Consider the following 26,182-nt stretch of genomic DNA (forward strand, 5'->3'; position numbering starts at 1 on the left):
TTCAGCAAGTATACCTTTTGAGACTTCAGACGAGGTCGGCAAGGCACCAAAACCCCTCTCCAACCACCCGTAGATGCTCAGGAGCCCGGTGCCTCTGGCTGGTACTCCTTGGCTCGGCGCAGTCTGCAACGAAGGATAGTGGGGAGAAAGAGAAGGCCCCTTATTTAGAATTGGGGCTTTTAAATATTCCTTTTGCGACAGCAGCAGGGCCTGACAGCAGAGACTGCCAACCTTTGAAGAGCTATTTTCTCATTTACCTGCACACCGCTTTGCCGTCATCAACTACAGTTATGGAATCTTGGACTGCCCGACACCCTGCAATACACAGCGCTCATCGGATGAAAGCAGCACCTCTCGTAGTCCGGGTCTGCTATAAGTATGCTGCTAAATGTATTCGCATTACTGCAAGTGCGCGAACGAGAGTCCTGGTCGTTCCCTTAACGTCATGGTTGAAGCGAAAAATGAGGGCCACCTCAACGGCATGATATTGAAGGCGTAACGGGGTGAAGTGAAAGAATAAATCTATTTTCCAGTTCTCCGCTCCCTTCGTGAGAAACATCCAAATTTGTTTTTATACTTCAATTGATCCGCCCTACTGGAACGACATGGTGCAGGGAAAGAAAATGCGCTTCCATTCCACCTGTACACAAGCAGAACCGACGTTAGACAAGCACCCCCACCTCCGCAGGGGACGTTCAGTTCAGTTTATTCTTTAAATACAATGAAACGTCTGACGTTCTGACGTTCCGTCGGATGTTAGACCACAAACTGCAGGCGTTACTTTTCCCTCGGCCGTTGTTCGTGCTGACGTTGTTCTTCAGACTTACGTATACGTGGCCTAGCCATAGCATCGCCGCAACGGCACTGAAATCTGTGGTTGGCTTACTTCTTGAAAAAACCACACGTCACACCTGCAACTGTTCTCTGTTCAGCAGTCAGCCCGTAAGCCCTCTTTTCCTGCTGCTGTGCAAGGTCTGTCTGAGAGGTCGCGGCTGCTAGGTGACGCTACTGTTTTTGAATGAGCCTGAGCCGGCGAAAAGGTCCCGACAAACTAGAGGCTAACAGCTCCACTGTAAAACGGTGTACTTAAGCGGAGAACTTATTCAGACATCTTCGGACCAGCCGTCTTCATATATAGTTTTCATTCTCAGCCTTACAGCTTCTTTTTCAGCTTCTAATGAAAAAAAAAAGCACGTGACATTTCTTCCCTGGAAGCCTGTTTTATATGAAAATAATTGGGAAAAGCAAATACGCCAGATAGATAATGGTGATCGCTTTCCAGCTGTGAGCCGCGTTTGGGTTCGATGCGAGCAGTGAAGCAATGTCAGAGTCACGTGGAATAAAGCACCAATTAAATCTTTGCCGTTTCCTTCTTTCTGCCCTCTCCACTGCTGTTTACGATGAAATCGTAGAGTGATGGGCGGATCCGTAGTTCGAGCCCTTGAACCCGTCGCGCTGCGCGAAGTCACAGCCGTAGCACGAAATAACGCGTGTTTGTGAGCTTTCTGCTACATGGCTTCGAATGAAAACGATGCTAAGAATGAGAGTAGGCTGGTGGACACAAGATTTTAGTGCTCCGTCGTGAGTACTCCTTAGTCCCGTAATTGGCGTTTTTTCCTTTACAATATTAACACGAACTTGTACCTACTTAGTCATTTGGCTTCAAGTAGTACAATGGTGCTCGTTAAATGGCTAATGTCGCAAATAGGACGTCAGTTTCGCCGAATATCAACTGCACTATAGCAATTAGTGCATAACCACATCACCCTATGGCATTGTCGACTTACTACTATACCGTGTTTCCTAAATAAGACAGGCCGAGTTGTTCAAAAGAAGTGGCTGTGAGAAACGAAAACGCGGGGAACAAGTGTTTTTCTTAGTCGGTTTGCAAACGCTGGTGGATTCAACTGGTATGTTTGATCACGTGTCTAGCGAAATTCCTACTCCCATACTTATAATAGCTTACAAATTCAGCAGTGCGTTGGGTGTTCTCTTTTCGCTTTCTTGAGCATCTCCTGCAGCACTATTTATTGACGTAATTTCTCTATCGGAGGGTGCCAGCAGATTTTCGTTCCAGTTATAGACGATTATACCCATAGGAGTGGAACGGACAACCCCATTTGGTTCCGAATATAAACACCGAAAAAATTTAGCAACTATGAAACGGCCGACACATTGGCGCGACATTGAAACACACGCAACTATTCCTCATGTCGCGTTGGATTTTTCTCTACTATGCACTCATAATTTTATATTCACCACGTTTTTTTTCGTCGTCTATCTAGCATTCATCGCTGAACATTAGTGCGAAGAATAAACGTACACGGTTAATCGGATAGCACAACACATCCTGCTTCCCTGCTGTTCGTTCGTGCGCGCGCATGCGTGCGCACTCCGAAGCTTTCCTACGAGTCACCGTTCAGCAAGCGTACCTCTGGGATCTCAGTGTTGGTCAGCAAGGCACCGAAGCCCCTGCGCAGCCAAACATAAAAGTGCAGAATTCCTGTGCTTTTGGCTGCTGCTCGAGGGCTCACCAATAAAGCAGGTGGTTTCCGGGTGAGATGGATACTCCTTGACTCTGCGCATCTGGCAACAGAAGATAGTGGCAAAATAAAAAAAGACACTATATTAGGCTTTTCGGCTTTGAAGTATTCTGGATGCGACAGCAGCAGGACCTGACACGAGAGACCACTAACATTTGAGAAGAGCGATTGCAAAGCACACCACGTCACCATCGTCCACTACATTCGGAATCTTCGACTGCGCGAAACCCAGCAATGCGCAGGGCTCATGGGCTGAAAACAGTGCCTCGTGTAGTGTGGGTCTGTCATAGATGGATTACCAAAGAGACCCAGTCGTGCTAGCTGCTACATCCTAAATATATGCGAAGACATCCTCCAATCACGGAGTTCAGCCACCTCGAAGCATATTCCCTCATCATTCATCTAGGTTATGTAGACACGTTCCTTCATGTTTGTGTTACGTCGCAGCTCAAAGATCCGTGCAAATCACCAAGAGTCGCAACTGTGCGATAAGTTGCAGTGGGAAGCGCCTCAGGCTTCTCGATGTACGAGCATTACTGCAAGCCTATGAGTGAGAACCGTAGTCGTTTTCTGAACGACGAGGTTTAAGCGTAAAATGAGGAGCTCCGTCATGAGTGCTCTCTAGTACCGATATCGGCGTTAGTTCTTTCTACCGGTATTTCTCTTTAATGATAATACGCGCTTTAGCTATTTAACTATTTCCCTCTAAGTATTTCACCGGTGCTCGCTAGTCGCCAAATGTCACAGATAATAAGTCATTTTCCTCGAATATGGGCTGCATTAGCGCAATTACTGCGTAAACACATCATAGTATGGGCCTGTGACGTTTCTACACCATGTTTCCTAAGGCATGGAAAGCTGTTTTGGGATACGCGATACGACAATGCGACCAATTGTGTTTTTATCAGTTGCCTTGCACACGCTGCTGAATTCTTCTATGATTTATCAGGTGACCAGTAAAAGTAATTGCTTAAATTTATAACTTGGATAAAATCATAGGCTCCATTAGCAAACCGTACATGGCATTAGAAAACATCACATTGAACTGTTTCCAACTCACTGCATTTTTTTGCGTGTGTGCGTGTGTGTTTTACGTGTTCCAAAACTTTCGCGTTGAAAGGGAGAAAGAAGTCAAAATTACCGACTTGGCGTGCCTTGCACAAGTCAGAGCGGCGCTCTCAAAAGAGCATTCCAAACATCAAGACCAGCTAATGGCTGGCTTGGGGACAGCGACAATGTGAGAAATCAACGGCGCACCGGTAAGCGAGTGCTTGCGCAAAAAAGGAACGCGCGGTTAGCACGGGATTTCGACATCGAGCGTGACGTGGCGTCGCAGCCAATGGGCATTTTAGGTTCCGTTTCCGCTGCTTTCGAGTCCCATGAAAATGCGGAAATTGCCAAGGAAATTTTGAATGTGCGCCCACGTTATCGGCTTCACAGCTCCTTATCAAGTGGGTCACTCGGGTGGGCATAAGAAAAATCATAATTAAGTGCTTCAGAATAAAGATACCTGCATACGACGACATACGACATTTTGGTCCCAGAGAAATCTAATATCAGTATTTTTCTCTACAACAATATTCTCGCGCAACGACATCATTTATCATCATTAAAACTTTGTCGTTGAATGAAAAGCAGGAGCTGTCGCCCTGTCAGTTGAGCATATCAGAGCTCTGGTGGCAGTTCTCGTCAGGCGAAGGTCCCTGGTCCATGAACTGCACAGAGAGGCTCCATAGAAAGCCAAATATATAGATAAATAACGGTATATAAACAGTCTCCAGCCAAGAATCACCACTTAGCTGAGGACCATAATAAGCTGCTGCAGGACAAGGGTACGGGAAAATACTATGCAAAAAAAAGCCGTTGGGTGTTTACGACGGCTGTTCATGTTTATGCCTGAACAGTGAAGTGACACATCGTATTGCAAAGATGTCAATCACCGAACATTAAAATTTGCGAAATTACGCGGTAGCGACCTATAGTGAAAGCGGGCAGTGGAAATGAGGGTGTTAAATATTTAATGTTTTTGTAGCAAACAGGCCGTGACACCTTTTTGCAAGATTCGTACAATCTGTACTGACAATAATTAACCATAGGCGTCGGCATAAAGAGAAGCAGCAAATGTGAAATAGCAGAGATTGAGAAACGAAACTTGATTTTTAAACGTATACTCCTTCGGCGAATCCTATAATTATCATTTCGTCTTTTTTAAGGAGATTTCACTTACTTTAGGAACTGTATCAGCCAGCTCGAAGCAAATGCCCTCATCATTCATCTAGGTTATGTACACACGTTCCTCCATGTTTGTGTTACAACTATTGCGTCAATCTCATTAACACATTTACTTCAGTCGAATTGCAACTATGCTTTCGTTAGTGCCTCCTGAGGGGCAATGTGTCATTTATTTTACCACTACACATAACCCAATTGCGATTTCTACGCTTGCGTTGTCCTTCACCGATGTGTGGACTTCAAATAACTCTGAACATCTTTCACGAATTTTTAAAATTTTTAATAATGGTACTGTTACTAATATTTTGCGGCAGGCGAATTCTTAGAAAACGGTATATAATTTCCCGTTTCAGTGTTTTTTAAATTTTTCCTACTGTAAGCGCATCAACCATCATCTACGTTTACCCTGATAATCGTGTCGTTATAACGACCACTTCTAGAACTAATCGTTGTTCAAATGGCGGCCAATGACGCAAGAAAAATTGTTTAATACCTGCTCATAGGAGAATGGCCAATGGTGAGATCCAAATCTGAGTTCCTTGGAAGCGTGCAGCATATGACAAATGTTGTTCACAAAGGACCGAATATCAAGAAGGACACAGGGAAACAACATAGAGAGTTAGGGATAATGAATGTGATACTTGCGTTAGTGATTGCAACATGCCTTGAATTTGGCTGCCGTATGAAATACAACGGCTTTGTTAAATTGTTAAATTTCTGAGAGGCATCAGACCTCGTTCGTAGTCGAAACATCAGTACGACTGATGCTCAGGCACCCGATTTGGCGTTTGAGTTCACCCACATCTAGTGAGCGGTCTCTCCACATAAACAGTAACTGAACTTACGCATTACATACGATGCAGCTCAGCACGACCGCACACAATGCACATAGGGGACCGTCTTTGTGAGCGTTAATCCTGAAACGTTCGGCTCCGCCACAAGAAAGAAAGACGCACAAATGCCGCATTGTGTGTTTTCTTTTTAGCGCTATTTGTCTTCTCGACCATGCCGTAACATTTATTTACCTGCTGAATCAGTCATAATCCCAACTCCGGATGAGCGGAATTGTTCTATACTGCTTTGCTTTTGATTCCCGTCAAAACAGAGTCAATGCGAAAAAAATAAAATCCGTGCCCTCTTTCTTACCTCCCAAGTTCCATATCCAGTGGGTCATTCGGGTGGACGTACGACAAATACGTCTATCGTCATACGACCAGAGGCAAATATTTTGGCTCCAGAGAAATCTAATATCCGTACTGCTCTTCTACAATAAGACTGTCACGGATCCAAAATATCTTCTTCATTTTAATCTCGCCGTTATTGCTCTCTGGCATGCTACAAGGAGGAGTACGATTCATGATGGGGATGTAAGAAAATAACCGACTTCTTTTCGTTTTTTGCACTTTGCCGCATTTCTACGACAAGTGATACCGACGAGACCATTCGCCACGCGCTGTGCTGTTAACGTTAAAAAAAATATGCTGAATATAATAAACGGGAACTACCAATAACTGTATTAAATCTCTTGGGGTCAGCTGAGGGATCACATTTACAGGCTTTTCTTCGCTTTTACTTGAAATAATACGGGTCAAAGATACCAGTTCCGATTTAAACCGACAAGAGGTCCGCCGTATTTTTTTTACAAGAGCATAGTTTTGCCCGATTTGCATAGGCCAAACTAATAGCCAGCGAGCATCTAATAGTCGACATACTGGTGCAACATAGAAACAAACGTAGGACTAGTTAGGCTACTCTTATCTTGTTGTTGCAATCGCCATAGCATTCCGCGCAACACATAAGCGCGAAGATTGCAGAGGCAGGTTTAACAGTAACGCACAATGCTTCGCGTTTCCCTCTCATCGTGTGTGCGTGTGTGTTGTCTGTGACGTCAGTCAAAGCACGATGTGCTGCCACGAGGCAATGTTTCAGCAAGCGCACCTTTGGGAACTCAGTGTTGGTCAGCAAGGCACCAAATCCTTCTGTAGCCAAGCATACAAGTGCAGCAGTCCTCTCCTTGTCCGAGGGCTCACCGATACAGCGGGAGCTGCCCGAGTAAAATTGGTACTCCTTGGTTCGACGCAGTCTGGCAACAAAAGATAATGGAAAACAAAAACAAAGAAGAGAAACTTATTGGATCATCGGCCTCCGAACTATTCTGTTTGCGACAGCAGATGGTCCCGGCAGAAGGGACCGCCAATCTGTGAAGAGCAATTTGTCCATAGCAATGGACATCGCGTTGCAGTCGTCCACCACAGTGGGAATCATCGACTGCCCGAAATCCTGCAATTCACAGCGCTCTACGCTGGAAAACAGTGCCTTTCGTAGTCAGGGTCTCAACGGCTGCATTATCAAAGAGGCCTAGTCTTGTCATATGGGATCTGACTAAGATGCGCGCTAATTACCAAACGTCCATGCTGCGTTATAACTTATAGTGGCAAGCGCCACAGGTTACTAAATGTACGTGCATTACTGCAAGTAGACGAGTGAAAATTCTAGTCCTTAATGGCTAGGTTGAAGCGTAAAATCAGGCCCGGCTCCACTGCATCAGGTCAGGTCAGTTTATTTCCATAAAGGCCTCTTTATCAGGGCTGTTGCATAAGGGGTGGGGTACATCATGCAACGACAATTGAAGGTGACAGTAAACGGGACATTTGAAATGCGGTAGATACCCTGTATCAACAAATACATACTCCCGACAAATTGTAAATTAGAAGAAAAAAACTAGTAATTTTGACAAAACAGAACAAACATCACCAATGGATAATTCATAACAACTAGTGGAACATTTCTAAAAAGGCAGATACCTTGCATACAAACGAAAACGCCCTTTAGACGAATAATTTGTACAAGAAAGGATAATTAATATGGCAAAATAGAAGCTACATAAGCAATGAACATGTTGTGATTATCACCATTCTCGTGGCTTACCAATATGTTCTTGCTGCGATCGTGGGAGGCGGAGGGCGTTTGTTTCGTATTCTAGCTCACTGCCGATGGGCATTAGTGGCCCGAGTTGGCTCAGCTGTCTGGACACATTGGCCAATCAGGGCACGCGTTCCATTTCCAGTCCGTCAGGGGGGGGCACATCGATTTCGTAGGGGTCGCTGTCGCCGATAACCCTAAACAAAATCCTGACTCTGAATTGTGCGTATAGTTCGGCTTTAACGCGTAGGCTATACAGTAGTGGTAACCTGGGTTCCAGTATGGTTTGCTCACTTTGAACCGGTTCTCGATACCGTGGTACGAGCAACTCCGGTAGAGAATAGGGCACTCTGTCCCGGCCTCCAGCATTCCACAACGCAGGCCCATTCTTGGAATATAATAATATTACGGAGCGGACTCCAAGCTAATGTGCGTTTCCAATGGTTGTGTGATTATTTGTAGATACAACCTGAGGGTGAAGGGCATTCCAATCTCTTCAAGTTGGAGAAAATAATGAAGTAGAGAAGGTAAACTGTGTGCGAGCGTAGTTCTAAAACTTGGAGCGGTTGACCAGTGTGTTGTGTTATTCTGGTGCGTGGAATGGTGTATGGCATACGATTAAGTGAACTGTAGAATTCTTACGAAAGGGACGAACTCTGGCTATCTTACGGCGGTGTGAGTGGGACTGTTACTCAGATTTCTCTTTTAAGAATGATTTGCTCACGTCTTATGAGTAGGATGAAGGAATTTATTTTGCTGCACGATTTTGGATGTTCTCAACTGTGCTAACGAGATATCTTTCATATGGGTTCCAGATAGGTGATGCACAATCGACTTTAGGCCTGATAAGCGATTTGTAGGCCTGAAGTCTGACATCCTGAGACGGTATTGAAGACGGCGTGACGGGGTGAATCGAAACAGTAAATTGAGTTTCGCGTTCGCCGTTGCTGTCGCAAATAAAGATTAAGGATAGATTTCTCATTCCAATTCAAGCACCCTAACGGAACGACAAGATGGAGGGGAAAATATCCGCTTCCATTACACCTTCTGAAAGTGGATGTAGAACGAAGCGATTGGCCACGTTAAACAAGCGCCACCACCACCACAAGCGACGTTAGAATACAACATAATGCAGGCGTTTCTTTTCCCTCTGTCATGACTCGCTCTCACGCTGTTGGCAGGTCGCGTTCACAAATATGATGAATACGTGCGCGTGCTTCTTTCACGCGTGCAGTTTGCCACATGGCCGGCTGACATCACTAACAATATGTCCAACGTCATCATTTTCTGGCCTTTCTGTTCACGAACAGTTCTTACGTAAGAAGGACCTAAAATGAAGCTGTCTATGGCGTAACGCCTACAGAAAACTATCATCTATGGCTGAAATCCCCAAATGAAATGGCTCATACCCCCGTAAGGTGGAGACTACAAGTACTCAGCAAAGCGAAGCGAACAGAGCATACATTATACATTCTTTGGAATCCTGCATACGACATGCAGAACAGCATACGTTTCAATAAAGAAGAAGTTCATTACAAGCACTTGATCCACTTGATGATAAGGCGCTCCTTCGTCTACATGCAATGCCAAGCACGTAGCGCTTCCCGCAAACCTTTCCCGGTAAATATTACTATTAAGGAAGGCACCACGGCGACGGCAGCTTGACTGCAGCCTAAGAAAAAGGGAGTGGCGTAACTACAATTTTGTGCGTAAGAGAAGAACCCGCCTAGCCAGTTATCTGCGCTGTGACGGGACTCCTGAAAAGCGTGCATACGAGGTGCGGCGAATTTCTCTCCTCACTGTTCCGCTCCTTGTAGGTGCACGAAGTGCGGCACTAGCCAAGTCGCAGGCCGTCGAAACCTCTTGGACTAATAATAAGGTAAAGTGTGTGTGAATGTCACCACATGAATAATTTCGGCCTAGGTCGCAATGTGTGGCCGTTCTAGTTGTCGTTTAGAGCTTCGCGGTACAGCAACCTTCACATCGTGGATTGGAGACTATTTTTTGACAAGAAATTGCTTTAATCTGGGCTCTGCCAAAAACGTGTCCCGCGCACGTAGGTCACACAATAGTTATAATATAAACTACTGAGGTGGCGATATTTTTCCATATTGTGCCTATCCAATGGTTGGGGAAGCCCGCAGAGGAAGTATAGAAAGGTTTGCTTTATTGAAGGAACTGTGCTTTCCATGTTGAATATCCTTCCGTCAGCACAGTCTACTTGGTATGTGTAAGTAGTTTCATAAGCTTGCGAGATCATTGTAGACAGTTAAAACTATGGTTACTCGATCTGTTTTTCAGTCTTCTTAAAACGTGTAATTCAGATAACTCGCAATCAAGTTATTTAGGTTGTCTCCTTTGTTGCTATGCGTCACCAGCTTTGCTACCCAACAGTCGATGTAGCGTATGTGGTACCCATTCCTCGTGTGGCGTCGTTCTTTTTTTTTTGTATTCGTCACACACATTCTTATATTCAGCTTTCTTCCCTTAAGCAAACCCTGCTGCATTGGAGAGCGCATTCTTGATTGTGTTATTAGTTGGACTGTCGTTATCGGTGTCCAAACACTGGCAAATGAAATTAAAGTGTGGCCCAATTGAACTCGCGGGAAATTATATCGGCCTATGTGGTGACCATCAATGGGCAACTCTTCCGTGGTTCTTTCAACTGCTAGAGTTTCGGCTCGTTGTAAGCGTAAACGCTGCAAATGAGAACTGCGCGTTACCGGCCGAAGCCATTGACGCAGACGAAGAAAGAAGGAAGAGCACGTGGCATAACGGTATCGCGATACCGGTGGTAGCAAGCCAAAAACAGGGAGAATGACGTTGTATTTCACAAAGCCATTGGTTCAAACAAGTCGTCTTCAGTGGCTAGTGTGATTTGCATGTTCCCATGACCTCGTCCATAGCCTACAAATTCCACTATGGCCTGGGTTTTCTCTTTTCGCCTTCTTCAGCTTCTCCGGCAGCATTATTTATTGATGTAGCTACACATTCGGAGAATTTCCACCCACAAGAACTTCGTGCCGAAAAAATTAACCCCATTTGTCAATAAGCAAGAGTTCGCTCTTATTGTGAAAATAATTTTCTGTGGCAACCTCTTTGGTTCCCAACATATATTCGCCGAAAAGAGTTAGCAAATATGAAATTTACGACACCTCGGTGTCACATAGAAATCATGTATTCATAGTGCGTTAGGCTCGACTTTTTTTCGTCGTCGTCTCTATAGAATTCACCGCTAAACACTAGCGCGAAGAATAGAAAGACAGGGTTAACCTGTGTTCACGTGTGCGTGCGTTTGCGCGTTCGTGTGTCCGTCTTTAAGCCGCCCGTGCAAACACGATCCGTTGCCACGAGGCAGCGTTCAGCAAGCGTACCTTTGGGACGGCAGTGTTGGTCAGCAAGGCACCGAATCCCCGCCGCAGCTACTCATAGAAGTGCAGTAGTCCCGTGATTCTAGCTGCTGCTCGAGGGCTCACCAATACTGCGGGACGTACCCAGGTGAAACAAATACTCCTCGGGTCTGCGCATGTGGCAACAAGAGAGATTGGAAATTAAAAAGAAAGATGGACGACTTCATTGAGTCTTCGGGCTTCGAACTATTCTGCATGCGAGGGTAGCAGGACCTGACAGGAGGTAGGGGAATTTCCCTCTTGCAATGCACACTTGCGTCACCGTCGTTCGCTACGGTCGGAATCTTCGACTGCCCGAAACCTCGCAATACACAGCGCTCGTCGGCTGAAAACTGTGCCTCGAGTAGTCAGGGTCTGTCATGCATGAATTATCGAAGAGGGCCAGTCTTGCTAGCCGAGACCTAGGATGTCATAAAGATGCGCGCAAATTACGAGACGTCGATACTGAGCGGCAAGTTGTTGTGGCAAGCGCCCCAGGCTGCTAAACGTACGCGCATTACTGCAAGCGCGTGAGTGAGAACCGTAGTCCTCTTAACGGCGAGCTTGTAGCGAAAAATGAGGGGCGGCTTAGAGGCATGATATTGAAGAATGTGGATCGACTACATTATCGTAATTTCAGAGTAAACACACCATAGTATTGCCCTTACTATACCGTGTTTCCTAATTAAGGCAGGCCAAGCTTTAAGTAGTAAAGGGATATGAGATACGGCCATGCGGCCAATTGTGCTTTTGTCAGTCGCCTTGTACACGCTGGTAAATTCTTCTGCTATGATTGATCAGCTGAGTAGTCAAAATATTTCCTTAAATGTATTAATTACATAATATTGTCGGTAAATTACCAAACTGTACAGCGCATTCGGAAACATTATATGCAACAGTTTCCAATCATTACATTTTACTCTTTCCTCTAAATTTGCAATTTGGTAGACTTCCATAATCTCCCTCGTCTCGTTACTAACGCGCAATAGTAACAACCTATTTAAATTATATTATGACAAATTTATGTGACCCCAAAGTGGAAGCCAGTTTTGAAGATCAGGTTAGGCGCCTGCATATTCTGGTTACCAGGTGCGTATGACCACCTCTGCTACGGAGGCCTTAAGCAGGAAGTGTAAATATGGATCGAATGCACGCAGTGCCACTGCTAGAACAAAGAAAGTTGCTGTCGTATCATACGTTCATTGCTTTCCACATAATCTCAGAAGAATAGTGGTGAAATCGGCGGTGAACGTGGATTGCTGCGGCCCTGACCGTCTACAGAAGCTATGCAAACAGGTTAATACTGAGAAAAACAAAAGACACACATGTTCTACTCAACATCGCAAACAATTTGTAACCTGCACTCACAACGTTGTCTATGCCATTCCACTTACGTGCGGAAGAACTTATGTAGGTCAAACTGGCAGATGCACCAGTGAGAGACCAAAAGAGCATCGATATAACGTCCCTAGGGTAATCTCTGGTCGTTTGGGTATTCATTACCAAGATAGTTCCTGCAAGCCTATGTTTAAAAGTACTTCCATTCTACGTAGGGCTCAAAGCAGGATGACGAGGTAGATTGTGGAAGCCTACGAAATTGCAAAATTACAGGAAAGGTGCGTGAGCAAGCCATCAGTGTCGCTATCTTAAAAGGTGATACGATTGCTCGGTTTCTCTTCGTAACCATTGCAGAATATGTTGCCACCTTGCCTTGCGCACGTGTAAGGTACATCAATATGAACCACTGAACGTTTTTTTCCCGTCACATTTGTTACCACTCGTACGATATATTATATATATATTATTATGATGTGTGCTAAAATAAAATCTATAATTGAAAGTGATGTGCTCTCTTTGGGTATCTGTTTCTTTCTTCGTCCTCGTTAAGTCGCGCTTATACACTCTATCGTGGCTATCGTTTTCACGTGTCTGTAGTTCTAAATATTTTCTTACTGTAAGCGCACCACCCGTCATCTGTAATAACCTTCATAAAGAGAGAAAAGTTTCTTACTTAATACCAGCTCATATGATAATTGCGAATGAACAGATCCAGAGTTGAGCTCTTTGAAAACATGTGTAGCGTATGACAACGGTGCAGAAAAGACCAAATACTAAAAAAGTACACAGCAAAACAACAAACACAGTGTTAGAGACAACCAATGTGATCGTTGTATTACTGACAGAAAAATGCGAAAATAAGTATATCATCAATTTGTAAAGACTACTTATTGCATAAGCGATTACGCTCGCGAAATGCCTGATTGGTTTTTTTTTTATCGTCCTCGCTCTTTATTGCAGAATATTTGTATACTCATTTTTACAACCCTAAAAGGTGTCGGCTAAAGATTTCTGCACCGACTGTTAAAGCTACCACAGATTAGGATTTCATGCCGTACACTGGGTGTGTCAAAAAACGACACAAGCATCTTGTATTTCCCTTTCCTAAACTTGTTTGGAGCACTCTTGTTCCCTGTATGCAAACATCCAACACAACTCTGTGGATATGGAGTTGTTGGTTCGACATCGAAACGCGCTATCACTTTGTGTCTGCTTTTTCTGTCCCCTTCGGTGTACTTTTGCGCTAAACACAAGTATTTGTAGTACGCAAAGGACTTGCGCTACAACATAGCGGAAGAGAAAATTCCAGCAAACGGTAATGCTCTACATGTTAGTAAAATTAATGCAGTCAATGACAAAGAGCGCTCTCGAATGCAAAGCTCTGTCAACTCGGCCCCAGCTGCTAATGCAAAGAATAATTAGGTACGGTAAACGAGAGAAGACCGCCCTTTTATATCCCATGCATTTGGTTTTATTTTCTGTCTCTGCCCTGCGCCTTCATGCATGTTTGTAGGACATCACCGTTAGCCCTTTAATATCGCATGCATTTGTGTTTCTTTTCTCTGTGTGTTCTGCGCCTACATGCATGTTTGTAGGACATCGCCGTTAGCCATGCATACCCTGTGGAACGTCGTTATTTGGCACCAACCGAGGCGGTGGTGGACACGCACGAAGAATTACTGTAGGGCACGAATGGTGACCCTTCCAGGGGCTCGTGACACGGCCTCTGGAGTAATGCTGGGGAGGGGAACATCCTTCGCTTCGCTGCAGCCTGCCAGGAGAGAAAAGGTTTAGCAAACTTGTTCTCATGCCTCCTACACTGAGATGTTTGCTTCCGCAAAAGCAACGTGATGTAAAAGGTAACAGCAACATTTTCGTAATAACAACATTCCTTGCTCAGCGCCACATAATCGTTCGCGTCAGTATACTAGCTCCCAGAATGTCTTATGTATAGAAAACCCCGAAACTACACTCTGAGCGTGTGCGGAGCTCAAAACTTCAGGGAAATTACCATGCAGTGATAGTTGGGGATGAATATATATATATATATATATATATATATATATATATATATATATATATATATATATATATATATATATATATATATATATATATAACGAGAAGAAAGGGGGTGAACCGAGGCGCCCGATTTTTATTAGTCATAGCATAAGGAGCCAACAAACACTGACACCAAGGAGAACATAGGGGAAATTACTTATGCTTAATAAATGAAATGAACAAACGATAAAAATAATTCAAATTAAAGTGGATGAAAAAACAACTTGCCGCAGGTGGGAACCGAACCCAAAAAGCGAAGGTTGAGGGTTCGGTTCCCACAGGATAGTGGGGAGAAAAAGAAGGCCGTTTATTTTGAATTGGGGCTTTTAAATGTTCTTTTTGCGACAGCAGCAGGGCCTGACAGCAGAGACTGCCAACCTTTGAAGAGCAATTTTCTCATTTACCTGCACACCGCTTTGCCGTCATTAACTACAGTTATGGAATCTTGGACTGCCCGACACCCTGTGATACATAGCGCTCATCGGATGAAAGCAGCACCTCTCGTAGTCCGAGTCTGCTATAAATTTACTATATAAACTTGTGCCTAATTAGTCATTTCGCTTCAAGTAGTTCAGTGGTGCTCGTTAACTGCCTAATGTCAGAAATAGTACGCCATTTTCGTCGAATATAAACTGCATTATCGCAATTAGTGCATAAACAAATCAACCTAAGGCGTTGTGACGTAACTATACCGCGTTTCCTAACTGAGGCGGGCCAAGTTGTTCAAAAGAAGTGGCTATGAGAAACAAAAACGCGGCCAAGAAGTGTTTATCTTAGTCGGCTTGCAAACGCTGGTGGATTCAACTGCTATGATTGATCACGTGTCTAGCGAAATTCCTACTCCCACATATAAAATTACTTGCGTTAAATTATAGGCTACAATATCAATCTGTGCATCGCAGTGCATAGAGCGGCACTGTAAACAGACGTTCTGAAACATTAACACTACCTAATGGTAGGCTTGTAAGCACCCCCCCCCCCCGCACCCACTACTCTAAGAGGGTGGGGTCACATGGCGACACGGCGATGCCCTCCCCCTCACGTTACAGCTGGAGGGCCAGCAGTTGCCAATTTTCACCCAGTCTGCTCTGTCGAGGAGGCCACGTGACGAGGTGTGGCAGCCAATGGGTATTTAGGTGCCGTTTTGCTGCTACAGACACCGGCATTTTCGATCAATGGACCATTTGATGCTATAAAAAACACCCGGTATAATGCCGAATTTCGAATATGTAAATGGGAGAAGTCCTTTATTGAAGAAATAGAGAAACCCTTTGCCTTCTTCCATTTCTTTTTCCCTCCCGCAACATAGTTATTGAGATGGGCATGTGCAAGAGTTAACTAGCATCTTATGTAGCTGCTCGTATTACAAGATCTTATGCTATCACCTTGAATTTCACTGTCGTACTGTTGAAGTTTCTACGTTTCTGACAGGCATCATACCGTGTTCATAGACGAGAAATCATTAGCACCGTTGTCGTAACGTGCACAGACACCTGATTTGGCGTTTGAGTTCACCCACAACTAGTGAACGATCTATCCACATAAAGAGTGACTGAGGTTACGCGTTACATTAGATGATCAGCACGAGTCTACACAATGCATTTAGGCGACCCTGCTTGTAAGCCGTCATCCTGAACAAAAGAGTCCTGCTCCGTCACAAGAAACAAATACGCACAGATCCAGCATTGTGTCTTTTCTTTTCAGCGCTATTTTATTCTCGACCATATCGTAACATTGTTTTATCCGCAGAATCAAAGAATCGCGCGAGTGATCATCCCAACGCCGGATACCTAATGCCAAGAAAAGAAAATCCTGTCCTCGTTCTCTGCTGCACAGCTCCATATCCTGTGGGTCAGCCGGGTGGGCATAAGACAAATCAGAGGGAAGTGTTTCACAATTGATAAATATACCTGCATTCAACGATAGACAAACTTCTCACCCTAGAGAAATGCAATATAAATATTGCTCTTCTACAATAAGACTGTCACGGAACCACACCATCTTCATTGTGCTAATCAAGCGGTGATTGCTCTTGGGCACGTTAGAAGGATGAGTTAAGATTCATGAGACTGGTGTAAGCTAACGAACAGTGCCTTTGTTCTTTTCTTGCACTTTACCGAATTTCTATAATATGTGGTACCAACGAGGCAATTCGCCACGCGCTATGCCATTCGGTTCCATAAAATATGACGGAAATAATAAAGGATAACTAATGCTAATCAAACTACGAATAAACGTATTAAAAGTTTAGGGGGCACCTGACGGGTCAAATTTCTAGACTTTTCTTCACTTTTATTCCAAAACTAATACGGCTCAAATATTGCAGTTCTGATTTAAACGAAAAAGAGGTTCGCAGTACATTTTTCAATGAGCATAGTGTTGCCCGATGAGGGTAAGGGCAGACCAATAGCAAGCAAGTGACTAATTCCAGGCACATTAGTGCGACATAATGGTCCGACACATAAACACACGCAAGAATAGTGAGTCAGGCTATATTTTTTTGTCGTCGCTATAGCATTCGGCGCAAAAACTTAGCGTGAAGACTACAAAGGCAAGGTCAACAGCAACGCTCAAGGTATCGCGTTTCCCTCTCTTCTTGTTTTAGGGTGTGTCTGTATTGGCCGTTCGTGCATACACGATCCGTTGCCACGAGGTACCATTCAGCAAGCGTACCTTTGGGGCCTCAGTGTTGGTCAGCAAGGCAGGCAGTTATTCTGCGGCTACCCATGGAAGTGCAGTATTCCTCTCCTTGTACATAGGGCTCACCAATACAGCAGGAGGTGCCCGTGTGATATGGATACTGCTTGGCTCGGCGCATCCTGGCAATGAAAGCTAATGGGGAAAAAAAATGAAGGAAAAGAGAGTTCATTGGGTTTCGGGCTTCCAACTATTATGTTTGCGAAAGCACATCACCCTGGCAGAAGAGATCGCCAAGCTTTCAAAGGCAATTTCCCCATCGCAATGCACGCCACTTCGCCGTCACCCATTACAGCGGAATTCTGGACTGTCCGAAACCCTGCGATACACAGGGCTCATTGCCAGAAAGCGACGCCTCTCGTTTTCCGGGTCCCTGATTGATGAAATATTGAAGAGGCCTAGTCTTGCCACCTGGGACCTCGCAAATAGATGCACAGATATCCACCACTCTCAGAGTTTCGTGAAGCCAAAGTACCCGTGCAATTTACCAAGCGTCTAGACTACGTGATAAGTTGTAGTGACAAGCGCCTCAGGCTCCTAAATGTACGCGCATTACTGCAAGTGCGTGAGTGAGAGCCGCAGTTTTTTTCTGAACGCCCAGGTTGAAGCGCAAAACGAGGGGAGGCTCAACTGCATGATATTGAAGATGGCGTAACTGTGAGAACTGAAGTAGCAAAGCTAGTTTCCTGTTCTCCGCTGCTGTCACAATAAATATCTAAGAGTGGTTTCATATTTAAATCGCAGCGCTGTACGGGAAGGACCAGATGCAGGGCAAGACATCCGCGTCCATTACACCCTATGGAAGCGGATGTACAGCGAAGGTGATGCCGACGTTAGACAAGCACCACCACAACAAGCGACGTTAGACAACAACACTTCTGGTTCCTCTTTACCTTCTCCCATGATTCGTGCTGACGCGTTGGCAGGTCGCGTTCTTAAATATGATGAATACGTGCGCGTGTTCCTTCTACGTGTGCAGTTCGCCACATGACCTGCTGACATCACTAACAATGTGTTCTTACGTGATCATTTTCTGCCACGTATTTTTACGAACAGTTCTAACGTAATGAGTGTGTAAGGTGAAGCTTTCTATTGCGACGATTCCAGGACTTCTTCATGACGTAACGCCGACAGAAAACTATCATCTGTGGCCGAAATCCCTAAATTCAATGGATCATACCCCCGTAAGGCAGAGGCTACAAGTACTCAGCGTAGCGAAGCGAACAGTGCATGAATTCTTTCGAAATCACACGTATGACAGGCAGCAGAGCATACGTTGCAATAAAGTACATGTTCAATACAAACACTGGAACCACATAATTGATAATTAGGCTCTCCTTCGCCTACATGAAATGCGAAGCGCTAGCGCGATCCGCATACATTCCCCTGTAAATATTACTATTGCGCAAGCTGCTTGGGCAACGGCAGCTTGACTGTAGCCTACGAAAAAGGGAGTGACGTAACTACAATTTTGTACGCAAGGGAAGAACCCGCCTAGCCTGTTATCTGCGCCGTGACGGGAATCCTGAAGAGCAGCCTGCCTACGACGCGCGGCTAATTTCTGTCCTCTCTGTTTCACTCTTTGTAGGTGCACGAAGTATCGGCACCAGCCAAGTCGCAGGCCGTCGAAACCTCTTGGGCTAATAATCAGGTAAAGTGTATGTGTGATGTCGCCACGTGAATAATTCCAACCTACGTCGCAATGTGTACTCGCTGTAGTTATCGTTCCCAGCTTAGCCGTCCAGCCACCTTCACGTCGTGGATTGCCGACCAATTTTTAACAAGAAAGTGTTTTAATGTAGGCAGAACCAAGGACATGGCCCGTGGATGTACGTGACACAATCATTATAATATAAACTACTGGGGTGGCGATTCTTTGCCGTATTTTGCCAACCTCATGGTTAGGGCAGCCCGTATAGAAAAGATAGATATGTTTGCTTTATTAAATTAACTGTGCTGTCGATGATGAATATCCATCCGTCAGTACAGTCAACGCGTTAGCTAGCGAGATGATTTTGATAGCTAGTTAAGATTAATACAAAGGTAAGGTTACTCAATCGGTTTGTCAGTCTGGCTAACACATTTAATTCAGATTCTTTTTAATCAGGTTATCTAGGTTGTTTCCGCTCTTGCTATGCATCAAAAATTGCAACAGTTTACTTAACCTAATAGTCGCTCTAGCGTATGTCGGGCCCATTCCTCAAGTCGCGTTGGATTTTTCACTACTATGCACTGATAACTTTACATTCACCACGTTTTATCCTCAAAAAAATCCTGCTGCATCGGAGAACGCACACTTGATTGTGTCATCAGCCAGATGGGTCGTGATCAGTGGCCAAACGCTGGCAAATGAAATAAAATTTTGGCACAATTGAACTTGCGCCTATTATTATGGGCTTATGTGGTGACGGCGAGTGGGCAATTCTTACGTGGCTCTTTGAGATGCTAGAGTTTAGGATTCTTGTAAATGTATATGCTCGAAATGAGATGCGCGCGATAAGTGTCGAAGACTTTGATGTAGACAATGAAAGAGGGAAGAGCGCGTGACATACCGTTATCTTGCTGGCGGTCCTTGCGAGCGAAAAATAGTTGACGCTGACATTGTTGCAATTCAAAGAGGCAATGGTTTCTAGCAACTCTTCTTCATAGGCTAGCGTGCTCTTCACATTCCTGTGAAGCTGTCCATAGCTTACAAATTCAGCAGTGCATTGGGTGTTCTCTTTTCGCTTCCTTGAGCATCTCTTGCAGCATTATTGGGGTAATTTCTCTATTGGAGGGTGCCAGTATATTTCGGTTCAACTTATAAGAGCTTCCACCCATTGGAATTTTATGCCGTACGGACAACCCCCATCTGGTTCCGGATATAAACACCGAAAAAAAATTTATCAACTATGAAATGGCCGACACATTGGCGCGACATAGAAACACACGCAACAATTCCTCATGTCGCGTTGGATTTTTCTCTACTATGCACTGATAATTTTATATTCACCACGTATTTTTTTTTCGTCGTCTCTCTAGCATTCACCGCTAAACAAAAGCGCGAAGAATAAACGTACCCGGTTAATGGGATAGCGCAACACTTCGTGTTTCCCTGTTGTTCGTTCGTGCGTGCATGCGTGCGTAATCCGAAGCTTTGCTACGAGTCACCGTTCAGCAAGCGTACCTCTGGGATCTCAGTGTTGGTTAGCAAGGCACCAAAGCCCCTGCGTAAGCACACATAGAAGTGCAGGAGTCCTCTGCTTCTGCTTGCTGCTCGAGGGCTCACCAATACAGCAAGTGGTTTCCGGGTGAGATGGATACCCCTTGACTCTGCGCATCTGGCAACAGAAGATAGTGGCAAAATAAAAAAAGACACTTTATTGGGTCTTTCGGCTTTGAAGTATTCTGTATGCGACAACAGCAGGACCTGACAGAAGAGACCACCAACATTTGAAGAGCGATTGCAAAGCACACCACGCCACCATCGTCCACTACATTCGGAATCTTCGACTGCGCGAAACCCAGCAATACGCAGCGCTCATGGGCTGAAAACATCATAGAGTTTCTCACTATAACACCTAGAGGCTAATCTGGCGCCAACGTCTATGGGAGTTTCTTAAGGGGGCACCGTGTCGTCATGGAAATGACGGTATATGTGCCTGCGAGGCTCGTGTTGGCTGGTGTTGTAAGAGGCTTCGTCTAAAACGTGGACATGGCTACGCAAATAACGCGTTCTCAAAGTAAAATCTTCATAAAATCTTACCATTCACGCATATTACATCTTTGCGCACCTACAATGCATGGCCAAGCGAAGAAAAAGCAAGAACAGACGACCAACTGTTTCAAAGCGCACGCGAACCTTGTCGTCTGTCGTCCAACTTTAGCGGCCCGCTGATACTTTTACGTAACATATAGTCGTACACGCATTAACAAGTTCTCATAGTTAAACAAAACATGTTTTCGCGTAATAATAAAGTTAAAACGGCTTTTCACGTGCTATTTTAGTAGAAATTGAATCATTATGACAGACGGAACGGTACTTGCCAAGCGCGTCTTCAAGGTGTCGTGTCTCTACGAGAACGATGCCAATCCGAAGTCACAATATACCGGCATTCCCATGCATACCACAGCGCAGCAGCGCCAGATTTCCCTCTAGGTAATGTGGTGAGAAACTCTATGGGAACGGTACTTGCCAAGCGCGTCTCCAAGGTGTCCTGACTCTACGAGAACGATGCCAATCCGAATCCACAATATACCGGCATTCCCATGCATACCACAGCGCAGCAGCGCCAGATTTCCCTCTAGGTAATGTAGTGAGAAACTCTGTGGAAAACATTGTCTCGTGTAGTGTGGGACTGTCACAGATGGGTTGCCAAAGAGACCCACTCGTGCTAGCTGGTACATCCTAAATATATGCGAAGACATCCTATAATCTCGGAGTTCGGCCAGCTCGAAGCAAATGCCCTCATCGTTCATCTAGGTTATGTAGACACGCTCCTTCATGTTTGTGTTACGTGGCAGCTCAAAGATCCGCGTAAATCACCAAGGGTCGCAACTGTGCAATAAGTTGCAGTGGCAAGCGCCTCAGGCTCCTCGATGTACGAGCATTACTGCAAGCCTATGAGTGAGAACCGTCTGAACGGCGAGGTTGAAGCGTAAAATGAGGACCTCGGTCATAAGTACTCTCTAGTACAGATATCGGCGTTAGTTCTCTCTAACGGTATTTCTTTTTAATGATAACACGGGCTTTAGCTACTTAACTAATTCCTTCTAAGTATTTCACCGGTGCTGGCTAACCACCCAATGTCACAGATAATAAGTCATTTTCCTCGAATATCGACTGCATTAGCGCAATTACTGCGTAAACACATAGTATGGGCCTGTGACCTTACTATACCGTGTTTCCTAAGGCAAGGAAAGCTGTAAAGGAACGGCATACGAGATACGACAATGCGACCAATTTCGTTTTTATCAGTTAGCTTGCACACGCTGCAGAATTCTGCTATGATTGATCAGCTGACCAATAAAAAAATTGCTTAAATTTGTAACTTGGGTAAACTCATAGGCTCCATTATGAAACCGTACATCGCATTAGAAAACATCGCATTGAACAGTTTCTAACTCACTGCATGTTCTTCCGTGTGTGCGTGTGTGTCTTCTACGTGTTGCAAAACTTTCCCGTTGAAAGGGACAAAAAAGTCAAAATTACCGACTTCGCGTGTACAGAGCGGACCTTTCGCCTACTCTGCTCAGTCGAGGCGCGTATTTGACGTGGCGTCGCAGCCACTGGGCATTTTAGGTTCCGTTTCCGCTGCTTTCGAGTCCCATGAAAATGCGGTAATTGTCGAGGAAATTGAACGAGTGTTCACGTTATCGACTTAAAAGCTCCATATCAAGCAGGTCACTCGGGTGGACATAAGAAAAATCACAGGGAAGTGTTTCAGAATAACGATACCTGCATACGACGACATACGACATGTTCGGTCCCAAAGAAATCTAATATCGATACTTTTTTTTTCTACAATAATATTCTCGCGCAACGGTATCATATTCATCATCGTCAAAACTTTGTCATTGAATGAAAAGCTGGAGCTGTTGCCCTATCAGTTGAGCTTATCAGAGGTCTGCTGGTAGTTCTCGTCAGGCGAAGGTCCCTGGTCCATTCACTGCACACGTGAACTGCACAGAGAGGCTCGATAGAAAGCCAAATATATAGATAAATAGCGGTATATATATAATCTCCAGCAATAAATCACCACTTAGCTCAGGACCATAATAAGCCGCTGCAGGACAAGGCTACGGGGAACTACTGTGCTAAAAAAAAAGCCGGTGGGTATTTACTTACGACGGCTGTTCATGTTTATGCCTGAACAGTGAAGTGACACACCGCATTGCATAGACGTCAATCATAGAACATTTAAATTCGTGAAATCACGCGATAGCGACCTATAGTGAAAGCAGCGAGGATGGGGTTGGTAAATATTTAATGTTTTTGTATCAAACATGCACTGACGCGTTTTTGCGAGATTCGTACAATCTTTACTGGCGATCAATAATTAACCTTAGGCATCGGTTCATAAGGAGAAGCAGCAAATATGGAATAGCAGAGATTGAGAAAGGAAACTTCGGCGAACCCCATATTTCTCATTTCGTCTTTTTAGGATTTCACCTACTTTTGGAATTGTGTCATCCAGCTCGTAGCTAATGCCCTCATCATTCATCTAGGTTATGTAGACACGTTCCATCATGTTTGTGTTACAACTATTTCGTCAATTTCGTTAACAAAATCATTTCAGCCGAATCGCAACTATGATTTCCTAACTTCCTCGTGCGTGGCAATGTTTCATTGCTTTCACCACTACACACAACCCAATTGCGATTTCTACGCTTGCGGTGTCCTGCACCGATGTGTGGACTTGGAATTACTCTGAACATCTTTAATGAATTTTATTATTTTTTTAATAATGTTATTGTTATTTCCCGTTTCAGGGTTTGTAAATTTGTCTTACTGTACGCGTATAACCCGTCATCTGTGGTTACCCTCATAATCGTGTCGTCATCACGATCACTGCTTGGGCTGATCGCTGTTCAAATGCCAGCCAATGACATGTTCGAAAGAGAAATTGTTTAATACCAGCTCATAGGATAATGGTCAATGTTCACATTCTAATTTGAGCTCCTTGAAAGCGTGTAGCATATCACAAATGCTGTTCACAATGGACCGAATACGAAAAAGGACACAGCTAAACAACAAAGACAGAGTTAGAGACAATGAATTGAATGATTGCGTTAGTGATAGCAACATGCCTTGAATTTCACTGCGGTATTAAATTGAACGGGCTTGTTAAATTCTCTATATTTCTGACAGGCATCACACCGCGTTCTTAGTCGAGACATCATTAGGACCGATGCCTCAACGTGCGCAGACAGCTGATTTGGCATTTGATTTCACCCACATCTAGTGTGTCTTTCCTCATGAACAGTCTCTGAGGTTAGTCGTTACATACGATGCAGATCAGCACGACTGTACACAATGCAGATTGGCGACCGTCTTTGTGAGCTGTCATCATGATGACTTCGGCTCCGCCACAAGAAGGAAAGTCGCACAGATGCCGCATTTCTCCTTTAGCGCTATCTTATTCTCGACTATGCCATATCATTTCTTCACCTGCTGAATAAAAGCTTCGCTTCAATGATAATCCCAACGCCGGATGAGCGTAGTCATGAAAACACAGAAAATGCCCAGAAAATCAAATTCGTGTCCTCGTTCACAGCTACACTGCTTCATATCGAGTGCGCTATTCGGTTGGACATATGACAGGTCAAATGGAAGTGTTTCAGAGTTCTCAAATGTTTTGTGTATTATCATACGACGATATACAAAACTTTTATCCTAAGAGAAATCTAATATCAGTACTTGTCTTCTACACTAAGGGTGTCACGGAACCACATCATTATCATTTTATTCGCGCCGTTATTGCTACCGGGCATGCTACAAGGGCGATTAAGATTCATGACGCCGTGCAATCAAATAAACGGTGACTATTTTATGTATAGCACTTTGTCGTATTTCCCCGACACGTGGTACCGAGGAAGCAATTCGCCAAGCGCTATGCAGCTTGTTTCAAAGAATTTAAGGAAAATAAGAAACGAGAACTAATACTAATCAAACTACTAATAAACGAATTAAAACACCAGGGAACAGCTGAGGGATCACATATGTGGATTTTCATTCAGTTTTATTGAAAAATAATACGGTTCGAATTTGCCAGTTCCGATTTAAACCAAAAGAATTGTTCTACAGTACATTCTTCGAGTTTTGCCTGATATGCGTAAGGCCAAATAATAGCCAGCAAGCATCGACTTGTCGACGTACTGCTGCAACATAGAAACACACGTAGGAATACTCAGTTAGGCTCCACTGTTTTTAACGCGATAGCGTTAAGGAGCTCGTGTCGCAGAAAAGCCGGTGTCGTCGGCGTCGGTGTCGGTGTCGGCGTCCACGGCGTTGGCCGTGAGCGATAAATCACGGCAGGCACTTCATAAATAAAAAGCAACTTCCAAGATGGGCTGGGTGGGAATCGAACCAGGGTCTCCGGAGTGCGAGACGGAGACGTTACCACTGAGCCACGAGTTTACAAACATATGCCCTGGACGGCTTCCGGTTTTGCTTGCTGATGTAGTCCGCTAAATATAGCGAGCAAGAACACCATTGGCAGCGATGTACTGAGCCACGAGTTCGATGCTTTAAAGCGGTACAAAAGCGCCTCTAGTGAACGCGGTGTTGCCTTAGAAACGAGCGGTTTCTCAGGCTCAGGCGTGCGTCGCTTGCTCACGCGCCCATTTCGTTGTCGCGCCGAACGCTGCGTTGCTCAACGCTCACCGCGTCCCATGCGGGGCGCGTAGTCGCTGCGCCGTAGCCCAATACCCCTTGGCGGGTCTACGGGAACGCTGTCGCGTTCCACTCTTGAAGGCGAAGCTTAAGCGTCCTCCAATTTTTGTTGTTGTAATCGGGGTAGCATTCCGCGCAATACATTAGCACGAAGATTGCGGAGGCAGTGTTAACAGGAATGCACAATGCTTCGCCTTTCCCTCTGATGGTGTGTGCGTGTGTCTTGTCTGTGACGTCTGTCAAAACAAGAAGTGTTGCCACGAGGCACCGTTTAGGCAAGCGTACCTTTGGGACCTCAGTGTTGGTCAGCAAAGCACCCAATCCTGCTGCAGCCAAGCATACAAGTGCTGTAGTCCTCTCCTTGTGGCGCTGCCTGATGGCTCACCGGTACTGCGGGACATATATTCGCCGAAAAAATTTACCAACTATGAAATACTCTACACGTCGGTGCAACATAGAAAAACATGTAATAATAGTGCGTTAGGCTCGACTCTTTTGTTGTTGGTATCTACAGCATCCACCGCTCAACCCTAAGCACGAAGAATGCGACGGCAGGTTTAACAAGACAGCAAAACCCTTCGTGTTTCTGTGTGTTCCTGTGCGCATGCGTGTGCGTTTGCGCGTTC

At 44.8% G+C, this 26,182-nt stretch overlaps 1 protein-coding gene across 1 annotated transcript in view; it reads right to left on the minus strand.

Moving 5' to 3' along the window:
* The window catches only part of LOC142590127 (uncharacterized), a 76,156-nt gene that overhangs the window by 12,257 nt on the left and 37,717 nt on the right, over positions 1 to 26,182 (minus strand). Inside the window, exons 1-8 of the transcript XR_012830042.1 lie at positions 25,842 to 25,947; positions 20,349 to 20,502; positions 17,159 to 17,304; positions 14,044 to 14,195; positions 11,072 to 11,217; positions 6,714 to 6,858; positions 2,433 to 2,586; positions 15 to 123 (exon numbers count right to left, since the gene is read on the minus strand). The gene's annotated coding sequence lies outside the window, so the exon portion shown is untranslated. Of the gene's footprint in view, positions 1 to 14; positions 124 to 2,432; positions 2,587 to 6,713; positions 6,859 to 11,071; positions 11,218 to 14,043; positions 14,196 to 17,158; positions 17,305 to 20,348; positions 20,503 to 25,841 lie in introns of the transcript that reaches the window.

Source organism: Dermacentor variabilis, chromosome 8 (genome assembly GCF_050947875.1).
Source record: "Dermacentor variabilis isolate Ectoservices chromosome 8, ASM5094787v1, whole genome shotgun sequence".
NCBI lineage: Eukaryota > Metazoa > Arthropoda > Arachnida > Ixodida > Ixodidae > Dermacentor > Dermacentor variabilis.